Raw genomic sequence first — 9,758 nt, 5'->3', positions numbered from 1 at the left:
TAAGCGGTGAATCTAAGCGATGTGCCTAAGCGGTGAATCTAAGCGATGTGCCTGAGCGGTGAATTCAAGCGATGTGCCTAAGCGGTGAATATAAGCGATGTGCCTAAGCGGTGAATCTAAGCGATGTGCCTAAGCGGTGAATCTAAGCGATGTGCCTGAGCGGTGAATTCAAGCGATGTGCCTAAGCGGTGAATCTAAGCGGTGAATCTAAGCGATGTGCCTAAGCGGTGAATCTAAGCGATGTGCCTAAGCGGTGAATCTAAGCGGTGTGCCTAAGCGGTGAATCTAAGCGATGTGCCTAAGCGGTGAATCTCATCGATGTGCCTAAGCGGTGAATCTAAGCGGTGTGCCTAAGCGGTGAATCTAAGCGATGTGCCTAAGCGGTGAATCTAAGCGATGTGCCTAAGCTGTGAATCTAAGCGGTGAATCTAAGCGGTAAATCTAAGCGGTGTGCCTAAGCGGTGAATCTAAGCGGTCAATCTAAGCGGTGAATCTAAGCAATGTGCCTAAGCGGTGAATCTAAGTGGTGAATCTAAGTGGTGAATCTAAGCGGTAAATCTAAGTGATGTGCCTAAGCGGTGAATCTAAGCGGTGAATCTAAGCGATGTGCCTAAGCGGTGAATCTAAGCGGTGAATCTAAGTGGTGTGCCTAAGCGGTGAATCTAAGCGATGTGCCTAAGCGCTAAATCTAAGCGATGAGCCTAAGCGGTGAATCTAATCGGTGTGCCTAAACGGTGAATCTAAGCAATGTGCCTAAGCGGTGAATCTAAGCGATGTGCCTAAGCGGTGAATCTAAGCGGTGTGCCTAAGCGGTGAATCTAAGCGATGTGCCTAAGCGGTGAATCTAAGCGGTGTGCCTAAGCGGTGAACCTGAGCTATTTGCCTAAGCGGTGAATCTAAGCGGTGTGCCTAAGCGGTGAATCTAAGCGCTGTGCCTGAGCGGTGAATCTAAGCGGTGAATCTAAACGGTGTGCCTGAGCGGTGAATCTAAGCGGTGAATCTAAGCGATGTGCCTGAGCGGTGAATCTAAGCGGTGAATCTAAGTGGTGTGCCTAAGCGGTGAATCTAAGAGGTGAATCTAAGCGGTGACTCTTAGCGATGTGCCTTAGCGGTGAATCTAAGCGGTGAATCTAAGCGGTGAATCTAAGCGGTGAATCTAAGTGGTGTGCCTAAGCGGTGAATCTAAGCGGTGAATCTAAGCGGTGAATCTAAGCGATGTGCCTTAGCGGTGAATCTAAGCGGTGAATCTAAGCGGTGAATCTAAGTGGTGTGCCTAAGCGGTGAATCTAAGCGGTGAATCTAAGCGGTGAATCTAAGCGATGTGCCTTAGCGGTGAATCTAAGCGGTGAATCTAAGCGATGTGCCTTAGCGGTGAATCTAAGTGGTGAGTCTAAGCGGTGAATCTAAGCGGTGAATTTAAGCGATGTGCCTAAGTGGTGAATCTAAGCGGTGAATGTAAGCGGTGAATCTAAGTGGTGTGCCTAAGCGGTGAATCTAAGCGATGTGCCTAAGCGGTGAATCTAAGCGATGTGCCTAAGCGGTGAATCTAAGCGATGTGCCTAAGCGGTGAATCTGAGCGATGTGCCTAAGCGGTAAATCTAAACGATGTGCCTAAGCGGTGAATCTAAGCGGTGAATCTAAGCGATGTGCCTAAGCGGTGAATCTAAGCGATGTGCCTAAGCGGTGAATCTAAGCGATGTGCCTAAGCGGTGAATCTAAGCGATGTGCCTAAGCGGTGAATCTAAGCGATGTGCCTTAGCGGTGAATCTAAGCGGTGAATCTAAGCGGTGATTCTAAGCGGTGAATCTAAGTGGTGTGCCTAAGCGGTGAATCTAAGCGGTGAATCTAAGCGATGTGCCTAAGCGGTGAATCTAAGCGATGTGCCTAAGCGGTGAATCTAAGCGATGTGCCTAAGCGATGTGCCTAAGCGGTGAATCTGAGCGATGTGCCTAAGCGGTGAATCTAAGCGATGTGCCTGAGCGGTGAATCTAAGCGATGTGCCTAAGCGATGTGCCTAAGCGGTGAATCTGAGCGATGTGCCTAAGCGGTGAATCTAAGCGATGTGCCTGAGCGGTGAATCTGAGCGGTGAATCTAAGCGATGTGCCTAAGCGGTGAATCTAAGCGATGTGCCTGAGCGGTGAATTCAAGCGATGTGCCTAAGCGGTGAATTCAAGCGATGTGCCTAAGCGGTGAATCTAAGCGATGTGCCTAAGCGGTGAATCTAAGCGGTGAATCTAAGCGATGTGCCTAAGCAGTGAATCTAAGCGGTGAATCTAAGCGGTGAATCTAAGCGGTGAATCTAAGCGGTGTGCCTAAGCGGTGAATCTAAGCGGTGAATCTAAGCGATGTGCCTAAGCGGTGAATCTAAGCGATGTGCCTAAGCAGTGAATCTAAGCGATGTGCCTAAGCGGTGAATCTAAGCGATGTGCCTAAACGGTGAATCTGAGCGATGTGCCTAAGCGGTGAATCTGAGCGATGTGCCTAAGCGGTGAATCTGAGCGATGTGCCTAAGCGGTGAATCTGAGCGATGTGCCTAAGCGGTGAATCTAAACAATGTGCCTAAGCGGTGAATCTAAGCGGTGAATCTAAGCGATGTGCCTAAGCGGTGAATCTAAGCGATGTGCCTTAGCGGTGAATCTAAGCGGTGAATCTAAGCGGTGAATCAAAGTGGTGTGCCTAAGCGGTGAATCTAAGCGGTGAATCTAAGCGATGTGCCTAAGCGGTGAATCTAAGCGATGTGCCTAAGCGGTGAATCTAAGCGATGTGCCTAAGCGGTGAATCTAAGCGATGTGCCTAAGCGGTGAATCTAAGCGATGTGCCTGAGCGGTGAATTCAAGCGATGTGCCTAAGCGGTGAATATAAGCGATGTGCCTAAGCGGTGAATCTAAGCGATGTGCCTAAGCGGTGAATCTAAGCGATGTGCCTGAGCGGTGAATTCAAGCGATGTGCCTAAGCGGTGAATCTAAGCGGTGAATCTAAGCGATGTGCCTAAGCGGTGAATCTAAGCGATGTGCCTAAGCGGTGAATCTAAGCGGTGTGCCTAAGCGGTGAATCTAAGCGATGTGCCTAAGCGGTGAATCTAAGCGATGTGCCTAAGCGGTGAATCTAAGCGATGTGCCTAAGCGGTGAATCTAAGCGGTATGCCTAAGCGGTGAATCTAAGCGATGTGCCTAAGCGGTGAATCTAAGCGATGTGCCTAAGCTGTGAATCTAAGCGGTGAATCTAAGCGGTGAATCTAAGCGGTGTGTTAAGCGGGGAATCTAAGCGGTGAATCTAAGAAATGTGCCTAAGCGGTGAATCTAAGTGGTGAATCTAAGCAGTGAATCTAAGCGGTGAATCTAAGTGATGTGCCTAAGCGGTGAATCTAAGCGGTGAATCTAAGCGGTGAATCTAAGTGATGTGCCTAAGCGGTGAATCTAAGCGGTGAATCTAAGCGATGTGCCTAAGCAGTGAATCTAAGCGGTGAATCTAAGCGTTGAATCTAAGCGGTGAATCTAAGCGGTGTGCCTAAGCGGTGAATCTAAGCGGTGAATCTAAGCGATGTGCCTAAGCGGTGAATCTAAGCGATGTGCCTAAGCAGTGAATCTAAGCGATGTGCCTAAGCGGTGAATCTAAGCGATGTGCCTAAACGGTGAATCTGAGCGATGTGCCTAAGCGGTGAATCTGAGCGATGTGCCTAAGCGGTGAATCTGAGCGATGTGCCTAAGCGGTGAATCTGAGCGATGTGCCTAAGCGGTGAATCTAAACAATGTGCCTAAGCGGTGAATCTAAGCGGTGAATCTAAGCGATGTGCCTAAGCGGTGAATCTAAGCGATGTGCCTTAGCGGTGAATCTAAGCGGTGAATCTAAGCGGTGAATCAAAGTGGTGTGCCTAAGCGGTGAATCTAAGCGGTGAATCTAAGCGATGTGCCTAAGCGGTGAATCTAAGCGATGTGCCTAAGCGGTGAATCTAAGCGATGTGCCTAAGCGGTGAATCTAAGCGATGTGCCTAAGCGGTGAATCTAAGCGATGTGCCTGAGCGGTGAATTCAAGCGATGTGCCTAAGCGGTGAATATAAGCGATGTGCCTAAGCGGTGAATCTAAGCGATGTGCCTAAGCGGTGAATCTAAGCGATGTGCCTGAGCGGTGAATTCAAGCGATGTGCCTAAGCGGTGAATCTAAGCGGTGAATCTAAGCGATGTGCCTAAGCGGTGAATCTAAGCGATGTGCCTAAGCGGTGAATCTAAGCGGTGTGCCTAAGCGGTGAATCTAAGCGATGTGCCTAAGCGGTGAATCTCATCGATGTGCCTAAGCGGTGAATCTAAGCGGTGTGCCTAAGCGGTGAATCTAAGCGATGTGCCTAAGCGGTGAATCTAAGCGATGTGCCTAAGCTGTGAATCTAAGCGGTGAATCTAAGCGGTAAATCTAAGCGGTGTGCCTAAGCGGTGAATCTAAGCGGTCAATCTAAGCGGTGAATCTAAGCAATGTGCCTAAGCGGTGAATCTAAGTGGTGAATCTAAGTGGTGAATCTAAGCGGTAAATCTAAGTGATGTGCCTAAGCGGTGAATCTAAGCGGTGAATCTAAGCGATGTGCCTAAGCGGTGAATCTAAGCGGTGAATCTAAGTGGTGTGCCTAAGCGGTGAATCTAAGCGATGTGCCTAAGCGCTAAATCTAAGCGATGAGCCTAAGCGGTGAATCTAATCGGTGTGCCTAAACGGTGAATCTAAGCAATGTGCCTAAGCGGTGAATCTAAGCGATGTGCCTAAGCGGTGAATCTAAGCGGTGTGCCTAAGCGGTGAATCTAAGCGATGTGCCTAAGCGGTGAATCTAAGCGGTGTGCCTAAGCGGTGAACCTGAGCTATTTGCCTAAGCGGTGAATCTAAGCGGTGTGCCTAAGCGGTGAATCTAAGCGCTGTGCCTGAGCGGTGAATCTAAGCGGTGAATCTAAACGGTGTGCCTGAGCGGTGAATCTAAGCGGTGAATCTAAGCGATGTGCCTGAGCGGTGAATCTAAGCGGTGAATCTAAGTGGTGTGCCTAAGCGGTGAATCTAAGAGGTGAATCTAAGCGGTGACTCTTAGCGATGTGCCTTAGCGGTGAATCTAAGCGGTGAATCTAAGCGGTGAATCTAAGCGGTGAATCTAAGTGGTGTGCCTAAGCGGTGAATCTAAGCGGTGAATCTAAGCGGTGAATCTAAGCGATGTGCCTTAGCGGTGAATCTAAGCGGTGAATCTAAGCGGTGAATCTAAGTGGTGTGCCTAAGCGGTGAATCTAAGCGGTGAATCTAAGCGGTGAATCTAAGCGATGTGCCTTAGCGGTGAATCTAAGCGGTGAATCTAAGCGATGTGCCTTAGCGGTGAATCTAAGTGGTGAGTCTAAGCGGTGAATCTAAGCGGTGAATTTAAGCGATGTGCCTAAGTGGTGAATCTAAGCGGTGAATGTAAGCGGTGAATCTAAGTGGTGTGCCTAAGCGGTGAATCTAAGCGATGTGCCTAAGCGGTGAATCTAAGCGATGTGCCTAAGCGGTGAATCTAAGCGATGTGCCTAAGCGGTGAATCTGAGCGATGTGCCTAAGCGGTAAATCTAAACGATGTGCCTAAGCGGTGAATCTAAGCGGTGAATCTAAGCGATGTGCCTAAGCGGTGAATCTAAGCGATGTGCCTAAGCGGTGAATCTAAGCGATGTGCCTAAGCGGTGAATCTAAGCGATGTGCCTAAGCGGTGAATCTAAGCGATGTGCCTTAGCGGTGAATCTAAGCGGTGAATCTAAGCGGTGATTCTAAGCGGTGAATCTAAGTGGTGTGCCTAAGCGGTGAATCTAAGCGGTGAATCTAAGCGATGTGCCTAAGCGGTGAATCTAAGCGATGTGCCTAAGCGGTGAATCTAAGCGATGTGCCTAAGCGATGTGCCTAAGCGGTGAATCTGAGCGATGTGCCTAAGCGGTGAATCTAAGCGATGTGCCTGAGCGGTGAATCTAAGCGATGTGCCTAAGCGATGTGCCTAAGCGGTGAATCTGAGCGATGTGCCTAAGCGGTGAATCTAAGCGATGTGCCTGAGCGGTGAATCTGAGCGGTGAATCTAAGCGATGTGCCTAAGCGGTGAATCTAAGCGATGTGCCTGAGCGGTGAATTCAAGCGATGTGCCTAAGCGGTGAATTCAAGCGATGTGCCTAAGCGGTGAATCTAAGCGATGTGCCTAAGCGGTGAATCTAAGCGATGTGCCTAAGCGGTGAATTCAAGCGATGTGCCTAAGCGGTGAATATAAGCGATGTGCCTAAGCGGTGAATCTAAGCGATGTGCCTAAGCGGTGAATCTAAGCGGTGTGCCTAAGCGGTGAATCTAAGCGATGTGCCTGAGCGGTGAATTCAAGCGATGTGCCTAAGCGGTGAATCTAAGCGGTGAATCTAAGTGATGTGCCTAAGCGGTGAATCTAAGCGATGTGCCTTAGCGGTGAATCTAAGCGGTGTGCCTAAGCGGTGAATCTAAGCGATGTGCCTTAGCGGTGAATCTAAGCGGTGTGCCTAAGCGGTGAATCTAATCGATGTGCCTAAGCGGTGAATCTAAGCGATGTGCCTAAGCGTTGAATCTAAGCGGTATGCCTAAGCGGTGAATCTAAGCGATGTGCCTAAGCGGTGAATCTAAGCGATGTGCCTAAGCTGTGAATCTAAGCGGTGAATCTAAGCGGTGAATCTAAGCGGTGTGTTAAGCGGGGAATCTAAGCGGTGAATCTAAGAAATGTGCCTAAGCGGTGAATCTAAGTGGTGAATCTAAGCGGTGAATCTAAGCGGTGAATCTAAGTGATGTGCCTAAGCGGTGAATCTAAGCGGTGAATCTAAGCGGTGAATCTAAGTGATGTGCCTAAGCGGTGAATCTAAGCGGTGAATCTAAGCGATGTGCCTAAGCAGTGAATCTAAGCGGTGAATCTAAGCGGTGAATCTAAGCGGTGAATCTAAGCGGTGTGCCTAAGCGGTGAATCTAAGCGGTGAATCTAAGCGATGTGCCTAAGCGGTGAATCTAAGCGATGTGCCTAAGCAGTGAATCTAAGCGATGTGCCTAAGCGGTGAATCTAAGCGATGTGCCTAAACGGTGAATCTGAGCGATGTGCCTAAGCGGTGAATCTGAGCGATGTGCCTAAGCGGTGAATCTGAGCGATGTGCATAAGCGGTGAATCTGAGCGATGTGCCTAAGCGGTGAATCTAAACAATGTGCCTAAGCGGTGAATCTAAGCGGTGAATCTAAGCGATGTGCCTAAGCGGTGAATCTAAGCGATGTGCCTTAGCGGTGAATCTAAGCGGTGAATCTAAGCGGTGAATCAAAGTGGTGTGCCTAAGCGGTGAATCTAAGCGGTGAATCTAAGCGATGTGCCTAAGCGGTGAATCTAAGCGATGTGCCTAAGCGGTGAATCTAAGCGATGTGCCTAAGCGGTGAATCTAAGCGATGTGCCTAAGCGGTGAATCTAAGCGATGTGCCTGAGCGGTGAATTCAAGCGATGTGCCTAAGCGGTGAATATAAGCGATGTGCCTAAGCGGTGAATCTAAGCGATGTGCCTAAGCGGTGAATCTAAGCGATGTGCCTGAGCGGTGAATTCAAGCGATGTGCCTAAGCGGTGAATCTAAGCGGTGAATCTAAGCGATGTGCCTAAGCGGTGAATCTAAGCGATGTGCCTAAGCGGTGAATCTAAGCGGTGTGCCTAAGCGGTGAATCTAAGCGATGTGCCTAAGCGGTGAATCTCATCGATGTGCCTAAGCGGTGAATCTAAGCGGTGTGCCTAAGCGGTGAATCTAAGCGATGTGCCTAAGCGGTGAATCTAAGCGATGTGCCTAAGCTGTGAATCTAAGCGGTGAATCTAAGCGGTAAATCTAAGCGGTGTGCCTAAGCGGTGAATCTAAGCGGTCAATCTAAGCGGTGAATCTAAGCAATGTGCCTAAGCGGTGAATCTAAGTGGTGAATCTAAGTGGTGAATCTAAGCGGTAAATCTAAGTGATGTGCCTAAGCGGTGAATCTAAGCGGTGAATCTAAGCGATGTGCCTAAGCGGTGAATCTAAGCGGTGAATCTAAGCGGTGAATCTAAGTGGTGTGCCTAAGCGGTGAATCTAAGCGATGTGCCTAAGCGCTAAATCTAAGCGATGAGCCTAAGCGGTGAATCTAATCGGTGTGCCTAAACGGTGAATCTAAGCAATGTGCCTAAGCGGTGAATCTAAGCGATGTGCCTAAGCGGTGAATCTAAGCGGTGTGCCTAAGCGGTGAATGTAAGCGATGTGCCTAAGCGGTGAATCTAAGCGGTGTGCCTAAGCGGTGAACCTGAGCTATTTGCCTAAGCGGTGAATCTAAGCGGTGTGCCTAAGCGGTGAATCTAAGCGCTGTGCCTGAGCGGTGAATCTAAGCGGTGAATCTAAGCGGTGTGCCTGAGCGGTGAATCTAAGCGGTGAATCTAAGCGATGTGCCTGAGCGGTGAATGTAAGCGGTGAATCTAAGCGATGTGCCTAAGCGGTGAATCTAAGCGGTGAATCTAAGTGGTGTGCCTAAGCGGTGAATCTAAGCGGTGAATCTAAGCGATGTGCCTAAGCGGTGAATCTAAGTGATGTGCCTAAGCGGTGAATCTAAGCGGTGTGCCTAAGCGGTGAATCTAAGTGATGTGCCTAAGCGGTGTATCTAAGCGGTGAATCTAAGCGATGTGCCTAAGCGGTGAATCTAAGCGGTGAATCTAAGTGGTGTGCCTAAGCGGTGAATCTAAGCGGTGAATCTAAGCGATGTGCCTAAGCGGTGAATCTAAGCGATGTGCCTAAGCGGTGAATCTAAGCGATGTGCCTAAGCGGTGAATCTAAGCGATGTGCCTAAGCGGTGACTCTAAGCGGTGAATCTAAGCGATGTGCCTAAGCAGTGAATCTAAGCGATGTGCCTAAGCGGTGAATCTAAGCGATGTGCCTAAGCGGTGAATCTGAGCGATGTGCCTAAGCGGTAAATCTAAACGATGTGCCTAAGCGGTGAATCTAAGCGGTGAATCTAAGCGATGTGCCTAAGCGGTGAATCTAAGCGATGTGCCTAAGCGGTGAATCTAAGCGATGTGCCTAAGCGGTGAATCTAAGAGGTGAATCTAAGCGGTGAATCTAAGCGATGTGCCTTAGCGGTGAATCTAAGCGGTGAATCTAAGCGGTGAATCTAAGCGGTGAATCTAAGTGGTGTGCCTAAGCGGTGATTCTAAGCGGTGAATCTAAGCGGTGAATCTAAGCGATGTGCCTAAGCGGTGAATCTAAGCGGTGAATCTAAGCGGTGAATCTAAGCGATGTGCCTAAGCGGTGAATCTAAGCGGTGAATCTAAGTGGTGTGCATAAGCGGTGAATCTAAGCGGTGAATCTAAGCGGTGAATCTAAGCGATGTGCCTTAGCGGTGAATCTAAGCAGTGAATCTAAGCGGTGAATCTAAGCGGTGAATCTAAGTGGTGTGCCTAAGCGGTGAATCTAAGCGGTGAATCTAAGCGGTGAATCTAAGCGATGTGCCTTAGCGGTGAATCTAAGCGGTGAATCTAAGCGATGTGCCTTAGCGGTGAATCTAAGTGGTGAGTCTAAGCGGTGAATCTAAGCGGTGAATTTAAGCGATGTGCCTAAGTGGTGAATCTAAGCGGTGAATGTAAGCGGTGAATCTAAGTGGTGTGCCTAAGCGGTGAATCTAAGCGATGTGCCTAAGCGGTGAATCTAAGCGATGTGCCTAAGCGGTGAATCTGAGCGATGTACCTAAGCGGTGAATCTGAGCGATGTGCCTAAGCGGTGAATCTGAGCGATGT

This window comes from Trichomycterus rosablanca, chromosome 1 (genome assembly GCF_030014385.1).
Source record: "Trichomycterus rosablanca isolate fTriRos1 chromosome 1, fTriRos1.hap1, whole genome shotgun sequence".
Classification (NCBI taxonomy): Eukaryota; Metazoa; Chordata; class Actinopteri; order Siluriformes; family Trichomycteridae; genus Trichomycterus; species Trichomycterus rosablanca.
This window is presented reverse-complemented; position numbering follows the sequence as displayed.